General features: G+C 45.6%; 1 protein-coding gene across 3 annotated transcripts in view; it reads right to left on the reverse strand.

The window, feature by feature from the left end:
- The window catches only part of KIAA1143 (KIAA1143 ortholog), a 940,736-nt gene that overhangs the window by 490,194 nt on the left and 430,055 nt on the right, over window positions 1-20,487 (reverse strand). The window contains exon 1 of one of the 3 annotated variants that reach the window (XM_050780529.1): window positions 8,312-8,316. The exons of the other annotated variants lie outside the window; for them this stretch is intronic. The gene's annotated coding sequence lies outside the window, so the exon portion shown is untranslated. Of the gene's footprint in view, window positions 1-8,311; window positions 8,317-20,487 lie in introns of those variants that run through there. 3 annotated transcript variants of the gene reach the window in all.

A 20,487-nucleotide genomic window follows, 5' to 3' on the forward strand; every position in this document is an offset into this window, starting at 1 on the left:
GGCAGAACAGTTTTAATCTAAGCCATGTGGCTGGTGAACGCTGAAGAACAGGAGTATCAAGTGATCCTGAGGGCTGAGGGAGGCCTAGTCTTCAAGGGGTGCGTTTTGAGCCAGGCTGCTGCCTGTGACTGCAGATGACATTCTCTGGGGTTTCAGTCAGAGGCAGGGACTTCCTGAGCTTTCCTGAGACACTCCTGGATTTGTGCAGCAGGGAAGGCAGCAGCAAAGGGAAAAGACAAGATATCTATTTGGGGAGCCAAGCAGTTCCCTGCAAAGTTGTGCCACTGAAGCCCTGCATCCTAGCAACGTACGTTCTGCCCACTTCTCCAGCAGGTGCCATGCTGAGGACTCCGTCACCTCACCCTCGTTCAGAATGTAATTACCCTTCAGAGAGTAACACAGATCCTACTTTCTAGATTGATTTGCTATCTTTTTGGAATTTGAGAACAGAAGATAGCAAGGAAGTTATTTTCTATCTTGTTTACTACTGTTCCCAGCAACAGGAAAAGCACCTAGCTCAGGGTAGAGGCTCAGTAAATACATTTTTGTTTCTTTGTTTGTTTTTTTGAGATGGAGTCTTACTGTGTCACCCAAGCTGGACTGCAGTGGTGCAATCTCAGCTCACTACAACCTCCACCTCCCGGGATCAAGCCATTGTCCTGCCTCAGCGTCCTAAGTAGCTGGTACTACAAGCATGCACCACCACGTCTGGCTAATTTTTGTATTTTTAGTAGAGACAGGATTTCATCATGTTGGCCAGGCTGGTCTTGAACTCCTGACTTCAAGTGATCTGCCTGCCTTGGCCTCCCAAAGTGCTGGGATTACAGGTGTGAGCCACCGTGGCCGGCCAATACTTGTTGATTGAACAATTTGCCTACCTCTGAGCAGCTCTGACTAGCTTCTGCTTGTTTAGTACTTTCCATGTGCCAGGTGTTTGACACACACACATCATCTCTAATCTTCACAACACTCCCATGGATGTGATACCTGTCTTACCATGAGAAAACTGAGGCTCAGAGAAGGTAAATCACCTACCTGAGGTCCCACAGCAGTTAGTGGCAAAGCCAGGATATCAGTACAGTCTCACTCATCTGAAAAGTTCTTTTTTTTTTTTTTTTTTTAAAGAACTAGAGGCATCTCATCTCATGGCAGTAGGCATCAAGTTCTGTGCATAAGTTAAACAAGTATGTGGTACCATTCTATTTTATTTTGAGAAAATAAACTTTCAGTTGAGTTCCTTTTTAAAGATGTATTTTTTATAAATATAACCGCCTTATACAAAGGTTGGAAAGCAGGGAGGAAACAATTCTAATCCCAGCTACCTGATGTCTTTACTTTTCTGCCTCTGCATCATTATTCTTTTCTGCATTTTTTCATATTCTCTAAAATGTGCAAATATTACTTCCACAAAAAAAAAAAAAGGAGGAAAATTTGAAGTCTCACCACCTGTCTCAACCATGATCTCTTTGTGCTCTTCCCTCCAGCTCAGCAGGGACCTGGAGGGCCGGCCAGGGCAAAGAGTGATCCATGCTTGTGTTGGCTGACTGAGTAAGTCTGCCTACCGGTGAAGAACTCTGCCTGAGCTATTGACTGACACCTGTTCATAAGCTGTGGTTCCGACCACCTCTCTGATCCATCTTCTCCCACTTTCCCTTCTTTTCTTCACCTGCTCTGTTCCAGACATCCTGGCTTCCCTGCTGTTTCATGAACACACCAAGAAAACTCGACTCAAGGCCTTTGCCCGTGCTTTTTCCTCTGCCTGAGACAGTGTTCTTTCTGACATCTGTCTTCCTTGCTTCCTCTCTTCCTGTAGATCTCAGATGTTGGCTCCTCAGAGATGCCTGTTCTGACCAATCTCTGTAAACAATGCCTATTCCCACCATCCCCATCACTCTTTGTTGTTGTTGTTGTTGTTTTGAGACAGAGTCTCACTCTGTCACCCAGGCTGGAGTGCAGTGGCACAATCTCGGCTCACTGCAACCTCCACCTTCTGGGTTCAAGTGATTTTCCTGCCTCAGCCTCCCCAGTAGCTGGGATTACAGGTGCCCACCACCCCACCAGGGTAATTTTTGTAGTTTTAGTAGAGATGGGGTTTCTCCATGTTGGCCAGACTGGTCTCGAACTCCTGACCTCAAGTGATCCACCCGCCTCAGCCTCCCAAAGTGCTGGGATTACAGTGAGCCATCGCACCCAGTCTCCCCATCACTGTCCAGCCTCTTATGCATTGTCCCACTTCTTTCCAGTACTTCTCATCAGCTGACACACTGTTGTGTTTCTTCTTTGTTTAATGTATTTTCCTTTATTTGCATGCCTGTTCTGTCAAAGCAAAACTACCTGTTTTGTTCAATGGCAAACAGTAGGGATTCAATAAATAGCTGAGGAATGAGTGAGTGAATTCAATAGACTGAGTTAACCCAGCAAGACGTGAGCAGCATCTTAGGGAGTGGAGATGAACAGAACCATCTAGACAGTCCTTATATCAGGTTTAAGGAAGCGAGGTAGATGAGATCCCTTCCATTTCCCCAAATCCTGTAATATTTATAAAATGAATGGAAGCCTTTGATAAATTTCTGTTTGTCCATAAAACAGGGACAGCACATTTTTCTATATGGACTGTATTGTTAGAACACAATAATTGAGGACTTCAAAGAAAATTATTAGGAATGATGCATGGTAATTTCATTCTCTTCATTTCCTGTGTTCCTCCCCAGTATTAACTAATTTTTCCTTATACTGCCTATTGAAGTAATAACTTTAAAAAAAGGTCTCTCTGAGTTATTTGAATTCCTTTCATCCAATGACCTCAGAGTGCGGCAGGTACAGCAATTCATTAGTTCTCTTTTATCATGTGGGGGGGATTAAGGTATTATTACCATATGTTGTAGACTGAGAAATAAGCAAGAATCACAAAAGAATCATAAAAATAGGACAGAAAAAGGAAGCAACTAGAAGCCAGTGGTTCAGCTATATCAAAGTCGTGGGAGGTTGTGGTATTTGTGTTGAGTGTGTGTTTCAGGGAGGACTAGGAAGTGAAGAAAATAGTGCTTTTCATGGCTGTCTCCCTGATACATCCCATTTCTCATATGGGAGGCTCAAGGACTGGTTTGTGGGAGCAGCTGAAGATCTGGGCATCTGCCAGGGCCACTGGAGTGGAAGTCTGGAAGCCCCCAATGTTCAGCTGATAAGACGCTGACAGTCTCTTGCCCTCTGCTTGCATGAAGCATTGAGATCCTCCCCCCACCCCACATGTCTCTATCCAATCTCCAGAGTGTAGACATTTATCCTTCCTGACCACCATGGTCAGAAGGGAGGGTTGACTCTGCAGAATTCTGGCTGCAGTTACAGCCTGCACAATTCATTTGGTAATTAATCATGGGCCGCCTTGGGACAAGCCAACTGTTGCCAGCCTACATTGTTACTTAGACTTAATTCTGTCTGGTACATTAAATGTTTGCATGTGGATGCCTTGTGTGCATGGTAGGCAGGGGCTGCTGCCTGTATTTCTTTTCTGTAGTCATGCTGTGCATCTGGCAAGATTTCAGCAATGACATTTTGAGGAAGTAAGAAGCTTCTGCTCTTCTGGAGAGATGGAGAGTGTCTAAAAGAGAACTGGGAGGAAAGTGGTGCCCACGTGGTATCTGTGGTGCCCTTCAGGCGAGAGAAATGCCTGCTGAGTGAGCACCTCTCCTGGGTTTAGCCTGACATTGGCACCTTTACCAGATGATAGCTGTCCCTTAACTGGCAGTTACTTGTGCCAGGTGCTGTGCTAAGAGCTTGAAATGCATCCTTACCACTGTTCCATGAGGAAGAGATTACTATGCCATTTTACAGATGAAGTAAACTGAGGCTCAGAAGGATAAAGTGACTTTTACAGTCATACAACAGTGGAACCTAGGTTCAAGCCTCGTCTGACAACCTTGTTTTTCATTGCAGCCCTGCTGAATGGCCTCCATCATCACTAACAACCCTGCGAGTTGGAGGTTATCTTCCCATTTTACTGACGAGAAAACAGGTGCAGAAATGCTGGGCCTTGGACAAGGGCCAACTCATCAGCTCTTCACCCTTCCAGGAATATACTCTGCATTCAGTCTCAATTCATAAATTCTGCCAATATTGAAATACTTAAGGGTGTTTTCCCAGTCTGATCCATCCTTACTTATGAAGCTCTGGCTTGTGGTTTTCCTGTTAACAAGTGTGTCTCCTCCACTGGTGTCTCCTCCATTGCTCAGCATGGCACCTGGTACAGAGTAGGTGCTCAGTTAGTGCTGGTTGGGAACCTGGGATTCAGCTTGACAGACACCCAGCCTGTAGCTCCCAATTTACTTAGGAGCCTTCATGTATGACATTGATGGATTTTTAAATAAATTACTTGGAGAGATATGGAAGAGAGGGGGGAAAAAGACCAGGGAAGCTGACTAACATACACAGATAGGGACAGAAAAGTGGTTTCTGTGAAATTACTGCTGTGAAACACTTATATCTGGGGTTAATATCCATCAGATGAACCTAACAGAATCTATTCCTTGAAAAAAAATGTTTTGCAATATGGTAATATGCATTTCTATAAATTTGTGTGCTACCTGAAGTAATTTTTCGGGAGAGACAGCCTTTAAAGTAAGTGATATTTTGTGGTTTTTGTCTCCACCTTATAACAAATTAAGATGACATTTAGCATTTATCATTGTAAATTCTGAGGATTTCAATGTTGCAAACCTGAGAGACAAAGCTGGGTCATCAAAGTCAAGGCAACTGAATGTTCCCCACCAGCCACTAACAAGTGTCATAAAAATTTACTTCATGCTGCTTCAAAACAGCACTAACATTCCCTTCAAATGAAATAATTGGCATTCCATTTACAAAGATGTAGAAGAGATGGGAAGCAAAAGCCCATTTTGAGAGAGTCAGGAACATTGGAACACATTTACCATGGCCTTTCACGCCTTCTAACCGCAGTCCTTCTTGCTGGATCTATGGGCTCCTACATGCTTGTGGGACAGCTGCAGTTTGCTTGGATGTGCTCATTCAGGCACGTGTTCTGCCTGGCAGTCTCTTCACATTGAGACTGCCTCTTGGTCGGTCTGTTCTCTCTTTTTCTACTAAAGTCCTCAGATTTGGGGATTTGAGAGAGTTGTAACTATGACCATGGCCTTGGGAGCCTAGCAAACCTGGCTTGGATACACCACTTTGTCTTGCTGTGTCTCAGTTTTCATGTCTATGAAGTGGGCTGAATAGCTGCTCTATTGTGAGGGTTAAATGAGTTTATTGTTATCAAACAACCAGTTCAGTGCCTGCACAGGGTAAGTATTCAGTGAGTATGGCTAGCTAGCACTTTTAGTTCCAGAAAGTACTGTTTTTTGGAAAAGTACTTTCACTGGCATGTGGCTTCTTCTCTGTCCTTACCCTACTGTGGAAACTGGTATATTTCCACCTGCAGGGATTCATCACTGTATGTGGAAAATAGGGAGGGCAAGCTCCTGGCTTAAAAGAAGCTAAATTTCTATCTACATGGGGCCATCCTTGGCAATCAAGCAAATCCAGTGGCCATGACAGTTAGAAAAGATCCTAGAGGCTACCTAATCCAAACTCCTCATTTTATACATGTGGAAACCAAGGCACAGAGAGGGGTCCTGGCCGTGCCAAAGATCACAATCTGGTTGGTAACAAAACCAGGGCTAGAAGCCAAGCCCCTTGGCCAACTGAGCATCAGGCACAGCGCCTCTCTAAGTACAGTCCTTTGCAGTGCTTTCATAGCTGCACTTTAAAAATGAGGTCCAGTTGCAAAGTGAGAGCAATGAGCCTTTCTAATTTACTTAGGAAAGAAGAGGAAAATGATGGGCTTTATAATTGCCGGAATCACACTTCTAACTAGATTTACAGGGTGGAGGATTGATTGCATGCACCAAGAGGGCTGGTGTATTCAGCAAGCTTCCGTTCTGATGCAATTAAGGCTTGCTCTTTCCAGTTCTGCTGAGGACCTGGGTGAGACTCCAGGAGACTCAGGTGTGAGATGGAAGCCCAGGCTGCACCGGCCCTGGCCTTAAGTTTGAATAAATCCATGGAAATAGGCAAAAACTTGGAGCCCATGTTCTGAGTGGGGCTGTTGGGTGATCACTAGGCTGAGCAGAGGAGACTCTAACTGGAAGAGCATTCCAGCTACAGACTCCAGAAGATTCTGGGTAATTTGTAGGTGGAGCCTTCTTGACCTTCTCTAACTAGGCCCTGGACCAGTGAGAACCAGGTCTGGAAGGATACCAGGTTGTCCTGGGGTTTCAATCATCTATGAACTGTATGGTCTTGGGCATAATACTTACCACTCTGAGCCTTAGTTTTCTCAACTGTAAAATGAGAATAATAACGGAGCACCTGCTTCATAGGTTGTAGTGAGGAGTAAAAGAACTAACATTTTAAAAGTACTTGGGACTGTACCTGACATGTAGTAAGTGTTCAAAAACTATTAAATAAATGAGTAAATAAAGACATTAACTATGTGCCTGGAGACTGTGGAAACTTTAAGCTGACGACTTTGCCTCTGGCCACGTGGACTTAGACCCTGCCACTTGCTCATACTCCCCCTCTGGTGGGATTGAACCTGTCTCCACACCACATCCTGGTTGGGGAGGGTGGGGCTGATGTCTCTTTCTCTCTTCCTTCTGCCTGTTCCTGCCATCACTTGGATCCAATCCTGGGTCATGCTTCCTGGTACCTGGGCTGCTGAGCAGACTCCTGCAGTCCTTCACACAGTAGCAGAATCCCCATGGGACTGCCTGCTTGAAGCTGTATGCCATGGTCACTCAGGGCTTCCTGTGCCCTTTCCCTGCTGCCCAGGTGGCACTCGAGGGCAGCCTCCATTTGACTGTATCTGAGTTTGTTCTGCCCTCTGGACTTTGGAGATGTGTGCCATGAGCTTCTCCAGAAGAGTCCAGTGCTGCCCTGCAGCTGGGCCTGTGGTCCTGGCCTGCTATACCCACCTCACCCGGCATGGCTCATGCCTTTTGGCTGGCTGCTGACCAAGATATGGAGTGTGCAGGAGAGAGGAATCAGACCTCTTCTGTAACCAAACTCCTGTGGAAATCTAGACCAATGACGCCTAGAGATCTGAGCTGCCCACTTGTCACTCACTTGTGAGTGGCAGTATGGCAAGAAAACACATTATTTACTCTTCTATAGGCAAACTAAAGAGGCTCACAGTGTCCCACAATCCACCAAAGGCCCAGTCATCTCGCTGCCCACCAAAACCCATGTCCTCAGTGACCTCTGTCCCAAGAAGGGGCATCTCCCAGGGAGGACCCATAAGGGTTCTGAACTACGCCCCCGTGGCCTAAACTTTTCTTAAATCTTGTCTATTTTAGTTCCTTGCTCATGGATAATCTGGTGTCTTGTTTTAAGCTCCAAAATGGCAAATCACTTTTATTTTGTAGCCTAACTTGGATTGTCTAGAAGTAGTTGTTGGAGTGCTAGGTTAAGAAGGACCCCGAGAAATTGAAATACTGCACTGTTAGTGGGAATGTAAAATGGTGCAGCTGCACAGTAAGGAAGTTTCTCGAAAAATTAAAAATAGAATTAACATATGATCTAGCAATCTCACTCCTGGATATACATCCAAAGAATTGAAATCAGGAATTTAAAGAGATATCTGCACTCTCATGTTCATTGCAGCATTATTCACGATAGCCAAGAGGTGGAAGCAACCAAAATGTTCCAAAGATAGATGAATGGACAAAGCAAATGTGGTATGTGCATACAATGAAATATTATACAGCCTTAAAAAAGAAGAAAATCTTACTATTTGCAACAACACAGGTCGTGGAGGTGGGGGCATGCTTGACTTCCTGATGTTGGGGATGCCCAGCACAGCTCACCTGGGTTGACCCCATCTGGCTATGTGGTACATCGGAAAACAGGAGTGCTGGGAGAAAAGAATCAATGGCTCTCGCTCAGGCCACTCTGAGCAGACCAGACCATTTAAAATGGCTGTGGATCGTGAAGGGAGGGACTGAATTGGGAGTGGACTGGGAACAGTATTGCAGTCTGTGCACAGGAGTGTGGCTCCTCCTTGGAGCCAGCTGTGGGACTTGCCATTGCCTGCTACATTATTAGTGGGAATTTGGGGGTCATTTCTGCAGTTTCCCCAGATTCTATAGTCAGACTGGTCCCAGGACATCAGAGAGGTCTCATCTGCCAACAGGAGCTCTTGGTGGTCATGCCAGCCTTGGGCAGGGCCCCCTCTCTGGTCAGATGGGGCTGCCCTTGTGACTTGAGAGGCAGACCCAGGCTCAGGGTTTTTTCCCTTTTTTCTTTGCTGTGACCCCCTTCCCCAGTACCTTGGGATTCTCTTGGCTGACAACTACCTGAGCACTTCACACCTCGTTGAAAAGTCACCACAATAATTACCAGATCATTAACAGGGGATTTGAAAAGACACTTCAAAGCATCTCTCCCAGAATTGCTGAGACAGGTGTAAGAGTCTATTCAGGCAAAGAGTAACCAGTTTAAAGTGATGTTGGGGATTCAAAGAGTAGGTGTTAATTAAGCTGGGCTGAGCATCAGCGGGATAGGTAACCTTCTAATCCGAGCATTGTAACAACCCATGTAATGGTGAGGAGGTCTGACAGTTTTAGATGAAACACAAAATGTATGGACTTTATTGCTCCTCTCACACTTTAATGAGGAATTTGACCGCAATTCTAGGTCTTCAAATGCCTAGTACTTGTTTTGGCAAGAATAAACATAAACAAATCATTCTGCACCACAGGCTTCATAATTAATTTTACTAATTAAGGTTAATGAGGTGATATAACTGCAAATCATATGCCTGAATGGCTGGGGTTGGGTGGGCAGATAAACTTTCCTTCTACCAAAAATTCTACACGAAGGAAGATAACAAATGGTTGTTTCCAATAGGCAGACTGTTTAATTGAAAGCCGTAGAAGAAACCACTTTAGTGAAACTTTAACATTAGTAGCTGCATGATGACAAACCTGAGTGTTGTTTGAATGGATACACAAGCCTTCCCTACCCGGAAACCTTGTTTTCAGAGATCCTGGTCCACTTGCAAGTGATCTCTGGGTAGCAACAGACTCAAGTGCAGATCTTTATTTTTCTGCCAGTGGCTAAGCCAGTGGGTTTCATTTGTAGCTGCATGTCAGAATCACCTGGGAAGCTTCTTAGTAACACAGATGTCAGGACTCAGCCAAGACATATGGAATCAGAATCTCTGGGGACGGAGACCTGGCATCCACATTGAAAAATAACTAGGAGACCAGGTGCGGTGGCTCATGCCTGTCATTCCAGCACTTTGGGAGGCTGAGGCGGGCGGATCATCTGAGGTCAGGAGTTCGAGACCAGCCTGACTAACATGGTGAAACTCTGTTTCTACTAAAAATACAAAAAATTATCTGGGTGTGGTGGCATGCACCTGGAATCCCACCTACTCAGGAGGCTGAGGCAGGAGAATCGCTTGAACCCGGGAGGTGGAGGTTGCCGTGAGCTGAGATCACACCATTGCACTCTAGCTTGGGCAAGAAAAGCAAAACTCCATCTCAAAAAAAAAAAAGAAATTGCAGGGCGATTTTTGTGCCATTTTAGAACGAGGGTGTCTGGGAACTATAGGAAGCTGAAAATACTTTTTGTGAGGGTTTTTTTTGTTTTTGTTTTTGTTTTTCATATTCAAAGCTATTTCAGAGCACAACTGCTTTAAAATGTCACTTCTGGGCCTTCAGCTATGTTACCTCCAGGAGGGCTAACTTGCAAGGTGCCTTTCCTAGATGCCAGACAGAAAATGTAAGCCAAGTACAGGAGTGTTTGGGCTCGTGGTGAACGTTTTTCGTGTCGTGCGATCATCTGTCTGGCACTGTGCAGGCTGGAAACAAGGTGTGAAGCAGCCAGCAGTTAGTGGTGCTTCGTATTTGGAAGTAGCAAACTCCACCCAGGATGTCATGCTATCTGGGTATGACTTGCTAAAATGTCACTGTGTCCATTTGTGCATGAGACCAAGCGTGCTGTGTGGGCCCAAGTGGGCTGGTCCAAACTGCACACCCCACCCTAGATTGTCTGCCTGACCCCTGGAGGGTGGGCCATGCAGCCTGAGGCTGCCTTTCACGACATCCATGGTGGGAAGGGTAGGTGCTGGGCAGGCCTAGGGAGGACAAGGGTAATGAGCAGGAGGCAGTGCTAGGTAGGAAGGTGTCACCAGCTAGATGGGAATCTATTCTTGGGACTCTCCCATGGATCGACCTGGGGGCAAAGTCTTTCAATTTACTGATCTCAACTTGTCCTTTTAGATTTTATTAAAATCACCTCAAAAATCTGTCCCTTGGCTGATAGGCACACAAATATCTCTCATGTATCTCTGGGTATTCTGGGCACTCACATCTCTCCTGACTGCCTCTAGCCATGGCTCCTGCTGCTGCTGGTCCCCAGTCTCCGCTGTGTGCAGCCGTATTTTCCCACAGACGAGCCTGCCAACCAACTCAGCCCCAGTCTTTTCTTACCCCTAAAGTTCCACCAGCCCAAGGCTTTGGGTGGAGCAGACTTCCAGGCCCAAACTCCAGAGCCTGGAGACCTCACAAGGACGTCTTTGGCCTCACCCTGGGCCGAATCCTTTACACACTCATGCTACTCCTCATGCTTTAAAAGTGAAGCATGGCTGGGCACAGTGAATCACACCTGTAATCCCAGCACTTTGGGAGGCTGAGGCGGGCAAATCACGAGGTCAGGAGATTGAGACCATCCTGGCCAACATGGTGAAACCCTGTCTCGACTAAAACAAACAAACAAAAAAAATTAGCTAGGCATGGTGGTGCCCACTGTAGTCCCAGCTACTCAGGGGCTGAGGCAAGGGAATCGCTTGAACCTGGGAGTCAGAGGTTGCAGTGAGCCGAGATCACATCACTGCACTCCAGCGTGGTGACAGAGTGAGACTCCATCAAAAAAAAAAAAAAAAAAAAAAAAAAAGGCACCATACATCCTGCTCCTGGCCCAATTCCCTGCCTCATCTAGCATCTCCTCACCCCTCAGAGACCTCTGAGACCCCACCCGCCAGGGCAACACTGCCAGTGCCAAGACCTCCAGGTTGAAAGAGTGGGGAAATCAATTGGCGGGGGCGATATTTCACCCCCCGTATGTCTCAATGATATGGCTTCAGCATTAAAATCAAATAGCCAGAGATAGGATTCTGTAGGCATAGGCCAATTATATGCATATTTCAGGCAAATCATATGCAAATAACAGATGTGACTCTGACCTGGATTGCATCTGCTCCTAAGATGTGTCTCTTAGGAGCAGGCTAATAGAGATAATTGGTAAAGTGCATTTAAGGTGTGGGGGCCACTGGGGCAAGAGAGGAGAATGGTGGATTCTTAAACCCCAACTGCAGGCCAGGAAGTTTTACATATGTCATGTGTTCAATTAGCACTTACTCAGTGGCTGCTATGTGTCCAGAATGGTAATGGGGATAGTGAGATAAATGAAAAGCCATGCACCCCACCAGAACTCTCGGATGAGTTGGGACACAAACATGGTGACATGTACAGGATGCTGTGAGGCACGCACAGACCATCTGCCTAAATCACACTGGGGCATCCAGAAAGCTTCCTGGAGGTAGTGATGCCTGAGCTGTGTTTTGAAGGATAAATAGGAGACATTAAATTAAATAAGGGGAAAGGAAAAAATAAAAAACAAAAATAAATTTAAAAAATAAATAAGCGGAAAGGTGTTCTAGGTTGCCTGGCATATTAAGTGGGTCAGCATGGTGCTGGGAGGGGTGCATGCACCAGGTAGGGGGAATGAGGGGAGAGGGGGTTGGTGAGATACAGGGGCTGGATCATCAGGGGATCAGCATGGAGCTGGGAAGGTGGAGCTTCATCCTGAAAAGTGAGCATTTAAGCAGGAGAATAATGAGATAAGGAGATGTTTCTGGAAGCTCTCAGACTGCAACATGGTGCATGGGCTGGAGCAGGTCCAGATGGGGCAAAGAAGCCAGGCAGGAGGGCTTAGACCAAGCAATGGTGGGAGAGACAAGGAAGTGGAAATCATCGGGAAGTTATTTAGGGTCTCAGAGTAGCAGGACTCTGTGATCAAGTCAGTTGTGGAGAGTGATGGTGAAGAGGAATCCTGTATGATGAGCAGGTCTGGGACTTGGGAGGTGGACATGGGACCATGGGAAGAAGGCAAGTGAGAGAGCAATTTTGTTTTGGACACATCTGGTGTGAGGAGCTGGAGGGTATCCAAGAAGCCATATCCAAGATATATGATGCTTCGCACTGCCTTGGGTCAGGTTCTCCAAAAGCAAGTATTTTATTTGAATATAAGTATTTTATGATGGAAGTGCTCCCAGGAGAAACCTAGAAGGGCGTGGGGAAAGCAGGACCAGGACGGGGAGGAAGCCAAGCAGAGTGAGGCTTCGGCAGCCCTGTGGAGGGTGCTTCATCCTGATTCCACAGGGAGCACTGGATGGAAGTTACACCTCGGAATTTGTCCCCACTCTAGGCCAGGGGACTGGGCTCTTCTACTCCCACTCCTGTTTGTCATGAGCCTGGGGCTGCCCTGGGTGAGGATGGGGAGGAAATTAGCAGGCACTTTAAGGTCTCAGTATGTGGCTTGAGAGTGGTCCTCCCATGTCCATCTCCCAAAAAGACTGCCAAGTGTGGCTATTGGAAGCAAAAGCCCACTAAAGGTGGGGAGGGGTATGCAGAAAGAGCAAAAGCCATCTGAGGGCATCTGGGCAGGGCACCAGAGTGTCTGCTGACCACAAGGAATCCCAGACCCTCAACAATGATCTGCAAAGTAGGTGCATCTATGCTTTGCAGACAAGGGCATCAAGTTCAGAGAGGTTAAGTAACTTGCCCCCAGTCACACAGATAGAAAGAGGTGGTGAGCCTTGGAACCCAGGGCCTTTAGATTTCCCATGCTGCCTATGCATCTCACAGCTGCTAGTTAATAAAAAGAGCATCACCGTCAAGGGCTAACACCACACCAGCCTCTCCATGTGATAATTGCTTTGTTCCAAGCAACCCAGGAGCCATTTTCCTTCTTAGGTTGCAGGTGAGGAAGCAGAGGTACAGAGTCACCCAGCCAGGGCCAAGAAACTGGGGTTTGAATCCGGGTCCATCTGACTCCCAGTCCCATCCCTAGATTGAAATTCACTGCCCTGGGCCTTCTGTCTGCAGGCACCATTCCAGCAATTGCCCAAACTGTCTTGGAAAATGTGTGGGGCAAGGTCAGGTACAATTTCTAGGTTTGCTGGGGGTCACTTAATATCCTTTGGCAAGAAGGTGGAAAAATCTAGCCCCGGATCCAGGCCTCTGGGTTGTGCAGATTGCCCTGGCCTCCCTCCTCCCTGGCCCAGCTCCATAGAGACAGGGCTGGGTTCTGCCAGTTCTGTTGCTAGTGGTTTCTGAAAGGATAATTTGGCAAACAATGCTGAGAAGCTGGTTGTGGCAATAAATTACCATGTTAAAAGAAATTATTTTTATCACTTTCTGTATTCTGAGGCTCTGAAGAATGCAGCAAGCAAAGACAGGTTGCGTAGACGTTCTCTTTGTGTGGGCCAAGGGTGAAGGCACAGATGAAGGAGTGTGTGTGTGTTCATGTTCAAATTTCTGCCTGCTTCTCTGCTGGATAAAATGTATTATGCGGGCACTAGATCTTTCCACCCTAGGAAGTGTTCACAGGAGTTTGAGATGCTACATCTTCCCTGGAGAAATCCCTGTCCAGGATGTTGCAGGGGGAACTGACATCAGGGAAAAGATGGGCGCATCAAAAGACATTTCAGAGCCCATGGTTGGCCTGGACCTAAGGGAGACTTGACAAGAAGTCTGAGGCCTTCCCCAGATATCCTCCCATGGCTGGCAGGGAAAGGCCTTATCATATGTCCAGCTGAGGGAGAGATGGAAGCATCCCCCATGTTCGAGACGAATACATTACAGAGAACTTTGACTTACATGACTGACACAATTTTATTTTTTATTTTATGTTATTTTATTTTATTTTTTTGAGATGGAGTTTCACTCTTCTTGCCAGGCTCTAGTGCACCCTGGCAACCTCCACCTCTCAGGTTCAAGCGATTCTCCCACCTCAGCTTCCCAAGTAGCTGGAATTACAGGCGAGCACCACCACGCCCAGCTAACTTTTGTATTTTTAGTAGAGATGGGGTTTCACTATGTTGGCCAGGCTGATCTCCAACTCCTTGGGTGATCCACCCACCTCAGCCTCCCAAAGTGTTGGGATTACAGGTGTGAGCCACTGCGCCCGGCCTACTGACACAAATTTTAAGCTTTTGATTAAAGCTAACATTCTCAGAACTTAACACACCCATGCAGCCACCACGCGGATGAAGAAAACAGAACTTGACCAGCCCCCGAGTAAGTCTCCTCCTGCCTTCTTCCAGCTGCTCCCCCACCAGGGTAACCCACTCCTGACTTGTAACAGCAGAGGTCAGCTTTGCCTGCTTTTGTGCATTCTATAAGAGGAATCATACAGACTGATAGAAGTTGGATGTTTATCTCCTCCAAATCTCATGCTGAAATGTGATGCCCAGTGTTGGAGGTGAGGCCTCATGGGAGGTGTTTGGGTTGTGGGGGTGGACCCCTCATGGATAGCTTGGTCCCCTCCCTGAGGAAATGAGTGAGCTCTCATTCTGTTACTTCATGTTAGATCTGATTTAAAAAGAGTCTGGGACCTCCCACCTCTCTCTTGTTCTCTCTCACCCTGTGACACAACAGCTCCATTTCCCTTCTGCCATGACTAAAAGTATCTGAGGCCTCGCCAGAAGCAGATGCTGGCACCATGCTTCTTGCACAGCCTGCAGAACCATGAGCGAAATAAATGCCTTTCCTTTATAAATTACCCAGCCTCAGGTATTCCTTTACAGCAACAGAAAATGGACGAATACACCGACACATTTTGAAAGGGTAATTGGAAACAGTCCTTGTAATGCAAATCAGAAGTTTACTGTCTGGGATACTCATTGTTTAATGGAATGTTTTGGTAAAGTCTTTTTGTAATTGGATTAACTGTCCCTGGACCCAACCTTTGTGCATATGAAGGTCTCTTAAAACATCTTTCAGGACTAGGGAGTCATTTGGGCTACTGGAAATTTACCCACATTGAAGGCAGAGCAGCTGGGAGGAATCACCAACCCTGGCACTGAGTTTCCGTCAGACAGGACCATCTTGCATATTCTTTTGTTTTAGATTACTGATTCACAGCCTTGGCTGCACATGAGCAATCTCCCGTATAAATACTCTTTATAAAGCCCTAAAGAATACTGATTGGAGGGGCTGGGGGATTCCCATCCTTCCAGGTTCTGATGGTTTGACTTAAATCATTTTGGCCTTCCTGGCCTTAGAGTTCACCTGCAGGGTTACATAACCAGGCAGAGAAGTTTCTGGCATTAGGGAGGCCTCGTTGGTGCTGTTAAGAAGGAGAAACGAAATGATGCACTTGCTACCAAGATGTTGAGTCATGCGCAGATCCAGGGCAAACATCACTTCTCTAATCTCTGATGACAGCCCAGGCCCCACTGGACCTGAAATTGTTAGGGTGATGATGGGGGTGGGGATGAGGAAGAGAAGAAGGGTCAAGTGGAAGGAAATTGTGTGGCCTTGGGAAAGTTGTTTAATACTCCCCTTCCCCAAAGACTTAAGGCCTCAATTTTTTAATCTGTAAAACTGGGGACAATAATAATACCAAATCCATAGGTTTTCCAGGAGTATAAACGAGGAAAAGAATGTAAGCCTTTTAGCACAGCAACAGGCACATTGTAAGTGCTCAACAAAATCTCATGATCATCATCATTATCCCATCGTTTGAGGTTGTCACAGAAGAATTTTTTGTGACTTTTATAGTCCTCAATTAAAATGTGCCCATTTGAGCTTGGCCGGAGAAGTAGCAAGTGACATCACCCAATATGTTTTGAGCCAGATGGGCCTCTCTTTTCTGAAAACAACTCCAGGGGCCATGACCATAAAAACAAGTTCCTAAGACTAACAGGTTGTAATGGTGTGAACATCTTGCAAACTAGGTCTAGGTCTGCTTGAAAATACAGGGTAAGGGAAGAGGAAATGTTGGATGACCCCATGCCGGCCTGCTCAAGGCTTGCAAATCAGAGGCAGAGGAATTGTTCCCAAGAAAAATTATAATTCTCTTCTGTCAATATCATGAAATGTAATGGATTTGAGCCAGAACTCAGGATTTTGTAAAACTGAGAAAAGAAGAGGAGAAATTTCCCTACAGCTGAAAATTTAAATAACCACAGCTCCAAGCACTCCATTTTCTTGAATTTTTATGAAATCAGGGTAAGGTAGATCAAGGATAAAGATAGTTTAATAGGGAAGTCAAGGCTACCCAGTGACACTCCAGGCTGTAATATGAAAGGGGAATTTAAACCCAACCAAATGGCAGGCATTGGCTGATGACCAATGGCTGATGACCATGACCAATGGGCTGGCTGATGGCCAATATTAGCTGGATGATGTCCCAGAACCATTTCCTTTGAGACTGTGATTATTCATCTCATAGTGTTTACATTTTGCAGGATTTTAAAAGTATACCTAATGCTTTCATTTGATATTCAGAGGTGCCCTGTATGTAGCATCCAGAGTCGTACAGTCCCTATTTAATAGCTGTATTGTAGAACATACATTCATGATTTTTCTTTTTTCCTTTTGAACAAAACCTCAGTTTTGCTTCCATATCTATTTCTGTCTCATGTGACTCAGAAGGTAACCTTATCTCCAGCTTGAAGGGTAGATCCTGATTCGATAACTCCAGCTCTTCCCATTGGTTTAGACATGGACATGTGACTCAAATTAGGCCAGTGAGAAGTGAGAGGAAGTTTGTTGGATGTCTCCAAGAAAGCTGTCTTTGCGCCTAAGAAAGAGTCGGCCTGGAAATTTCTGTCTGGAAGTGACTCCTGGAACTACTGCTATGACCTTGCTAGTAACCTGGTAATAAAACCAGTTGAGAAAAACAGAGTGGAGCAATGGAAAAAACCTGGATCCTGGATGACCATTTAAGCTACAGAGTATACTGAATGCCACCCAACCTCTGGACTTCTGGGTATGTGAAGGAATAATTTTCTGGGTTGCTTGGAGTTTTCTGTTACTTGTGGCCCAAAGCATCCTACATGCTTTAGAGTATACTGGGATTCAGGGGTTAAGTGAATTGCTTACGTCACCCAGACAGTAAGCGGTAGAGAACAGACTGAAACCCTCACTTCTCCACACCTTGTTCAGCTCTCTGCGTTCCTCTGTCCCAGAGTGACAGTTTTACTTTCCTGAAATTAATCCTAGGATATACCATCATTGAACTGAAAGTTTGCATCTCATTCTTGCTGTGGCCAGTTAATTAAACAAAGCCAATAATAATCCCTGGCCTATAGCACAGACAGAGCTTTCATGTCCCCACTGAAATCAAGCACAAGTCCCACATTTAGACAGAAGCCGAGGTCCTGGCTGTCTCCCAGATTTCAAATCTCTGTGATCCCACTACCTCTGCCATCTTTGCTGAAATGCCTGTCTCATACCTTTTCTCAGCCTAAGCATCATATATTCCGGTTTCCAATTGTTCTAACCCATGCAGAATTGGCCCATCTTTGCTTTGTACATCACTGTATCATCTTCATGCATTTATTTCATCCCAGGATGTAGTATTGCATGGTGATATTTCTCAGCTGTTGTATAAGGATGCTTTCATCTACAGAACAGTGGCTTAAATAATTAGGGAATTTGTTTCTTCACTTAATGAGAAGTCCAGAGGTTAGCACTTTCAGGGCGAGTTCACCTGCCCCATCCCGTATCAAGGACCCTGGCCCTTTCCTTCCTTGTGTATTCCTTGCCATGCTTTGTATATTGGCCACGTTTCTACTCATCACCTGAAGGTGGCTGCCATTGCCCCAAGCATCATGTCATCACATGATGAGGTCCAGAGCAAGAAAAGAAAGGAGGAAAAATCCTCTTTTCTCTCTTTTATTTTTCAGAGAAGATAATCTCTGTTCAAAGCTACCCAATAATTTACCTAAGGTCACAGAACTGGTAAAATAGTGGAGCCAGGATGTAAATGTGGACAGTCTGACTCTAGACTGTCCCATAGAAATATAGTGCAAGCCATATGTGAAATTTTAATTCTTTAGCAGCCACGTTTAAAAAGTAAAAAGAAGCAGGTGACATTAATATATTTGATTTAATTGAATATATATATATTATTTGAACATATGATCAATATTCAAGTTATTAATGAGATATTTTACATTTTTTCATACTAAATATTTGAAATCCACCTCCTGGGTTCAAGCAATTCTCCTGCTTCAGCCTCCTGAGTAGCTGGGACTATAGGCATGCACCACCACACCCAGCTAATTTTTGTATTTTTTAGTAGAGATGGGGTTTCACCATGTTGGCCAGGATGGTCTCGATCTCTTGACTTTGTGATCTGCCTGCGTTGGCCTCCCAAAGTGCTGGGATTACAGGCATGAACCACCATGCCTGGCCAAGTAGTAGTTTTTTTACATTTACATTTAAGCTAATTAAGATTAAAATTAAATAGTCATTTCCTTGGTCACACTAGCCACATTTTGAGTTCTCAGAAGCCACATTTGGCCAGTGGCTACTACTGCGTTGGACAGCATACTTCTACAACCTTGATGCTTAAGCTCATTTTTAATCAAATTCCCCGTACCCAAGGACACAGTACTATGCTAGCAAGTGACCACCTCTATTTAGATGGTGCACAAAATCTACCACTACAAGACTGGAGACCTGCCCTGTAGTTGTTTCCCTATTTCCAGTTAGCTGTGTGACCTCAGGGCAGTCACTCTAATTCTCTGGGCCTCTATTTATTCATTTGTCAAAGAGGCAGTGTCATCTCAAACATCTCCTCCAGCTCTCAAATGCTGTATTATTTCTCTCCTCTAAAAGAGGAAGGAATGAGGGCATTGTTAAAGCCCTGGGCCTGAAGGTACACACACAAGCTCTCTTCAATAAAATCTGTAAAGAGTGGAACACGTTGCCACTCTCTAGCACCTGCTGACGTGCTGCAGCAATCTGGAGGCACTCGGCGCTCTCTCCTTTTATCCAGTACTAAGGATCCAGCTAATTCTGTCTCCAGAATGCCCAGAATAAAGACGAAGGGAAGCATTGTCCGAGCTCCGAATTCCAGGAAATATTGGTAGCTTTTTCCTTTTTATACATTGCATTTTAAACAAGGAAAGGTCTACACAGAGATGGAAACTCCCGTATTACGTTTCTGCAATGGCTTTGTGCTCCTGGCTTCCTGGAGTGGGCTGTTTTCTTTCAGTATAAAAGAGAGGGCCTTTCTACTCTCCCGGACACCCGTCTTGTTAGACTGTTTAGACTGTGTGATCTTGGCTTACAGTTAGAAAGGGGCTTTTGGCTTATTGGATAGCATAAAATCTCTATTCTATTTTAGCTGCAGAGCTGTGAAAGGATGGCCGGGGGAGTCAGGTCAAAGTCAAAATACCTGTGGAGGCCCAAGGACCAGCTTCCAGATAATAATTGGGTTTCGCAGGCTGGGCACAGTGGCTCACGCCTGTAATCTCAGCACTTTGGGAGGCCAAGGCGGGTGGATCACTTGAGGTCAGGAGTTTGAGACCAGCCTGGCCAACATGGTGAAACCCTGTCTCTACAAAAATACAAAAAAATTAGACAGGCATAGTAGCCCATGCCTGTAATCCCAGCTACTCAGGAGGCTGAGACAGGAGAATCGCTTGAACCCAGGAGGCGGAGGTTGCAGTGAACCAAAATCGTGCCATTGCACTCTAGCCTGGGTGTCAAAGCGAGACTTCATCTCAAATAATAATAATAATAATAATTGGGTTTGGCCAGGACTTGCCTGCCAAATGGAGGACTTGAGGTATCAGTGGGGTTGAACTTTAGGGCTCTGTGGGAAGGTCCCAGCTCTCAAAAACAATTCCCTCACTCCTGTGACCTTTTACTATTAGAGGTTCATTTCTTTGGGGGTCTATAAGTTAGGCAGAGTGGAAATAGCTTCTTTTACCCACAAATGAGAGGTTCTAGTCTTAGGCTTGAATTTGAGAAAAGAAGAAAATACGAAATTGAACGTGAGAAGATGCTAGGAGGAGGCAGGAGGACCCAAAAGGACACTAAAGGAAGATTCTAAAGATTGTCAGCCACTTTCTATTACGCTAATACCATACCGGAGCTTATAAGATCAGGAAATACACAAAAAGTTTGTTGCCAGTAATGCTCTGCTTAAAGGAAAGACAGGCTAAAAGGAAGCAGGAACCTGTGGTTTCATTTCCTCATTTCTTCAGTCAGCGTGGGAATTGGAAGGAAGCTGATGACTTACTCATTCATCTCTTCACCCAGTAATTGTGGTAGAGAGCTCTCAAAGATGGCCGCCAATTCCCGCCCTCCCGGACATGCCTGCCATTCCTTTCATCAAGAGCTGGGGCTTATTTTCCCCTCTACTTGACTCTGCACTGGCCGGTGACTTGCTTTGACCCCTAGA

The sequence above is a fragment of the Macaca thibetana genome, chromosome 2 (genome assembly GCF_024542745.1).
Source record: "Macaca thibetana thibetana isolate TM-01 chromosome 2, ASM2454274v1, whole genome shotgun sequence".
Lineage (NCBI taxonomy): Eukaryota > Metazoa > Chordata > Mammalia > Primates > Cercopithecidae > Macaca > Macaca thibetana.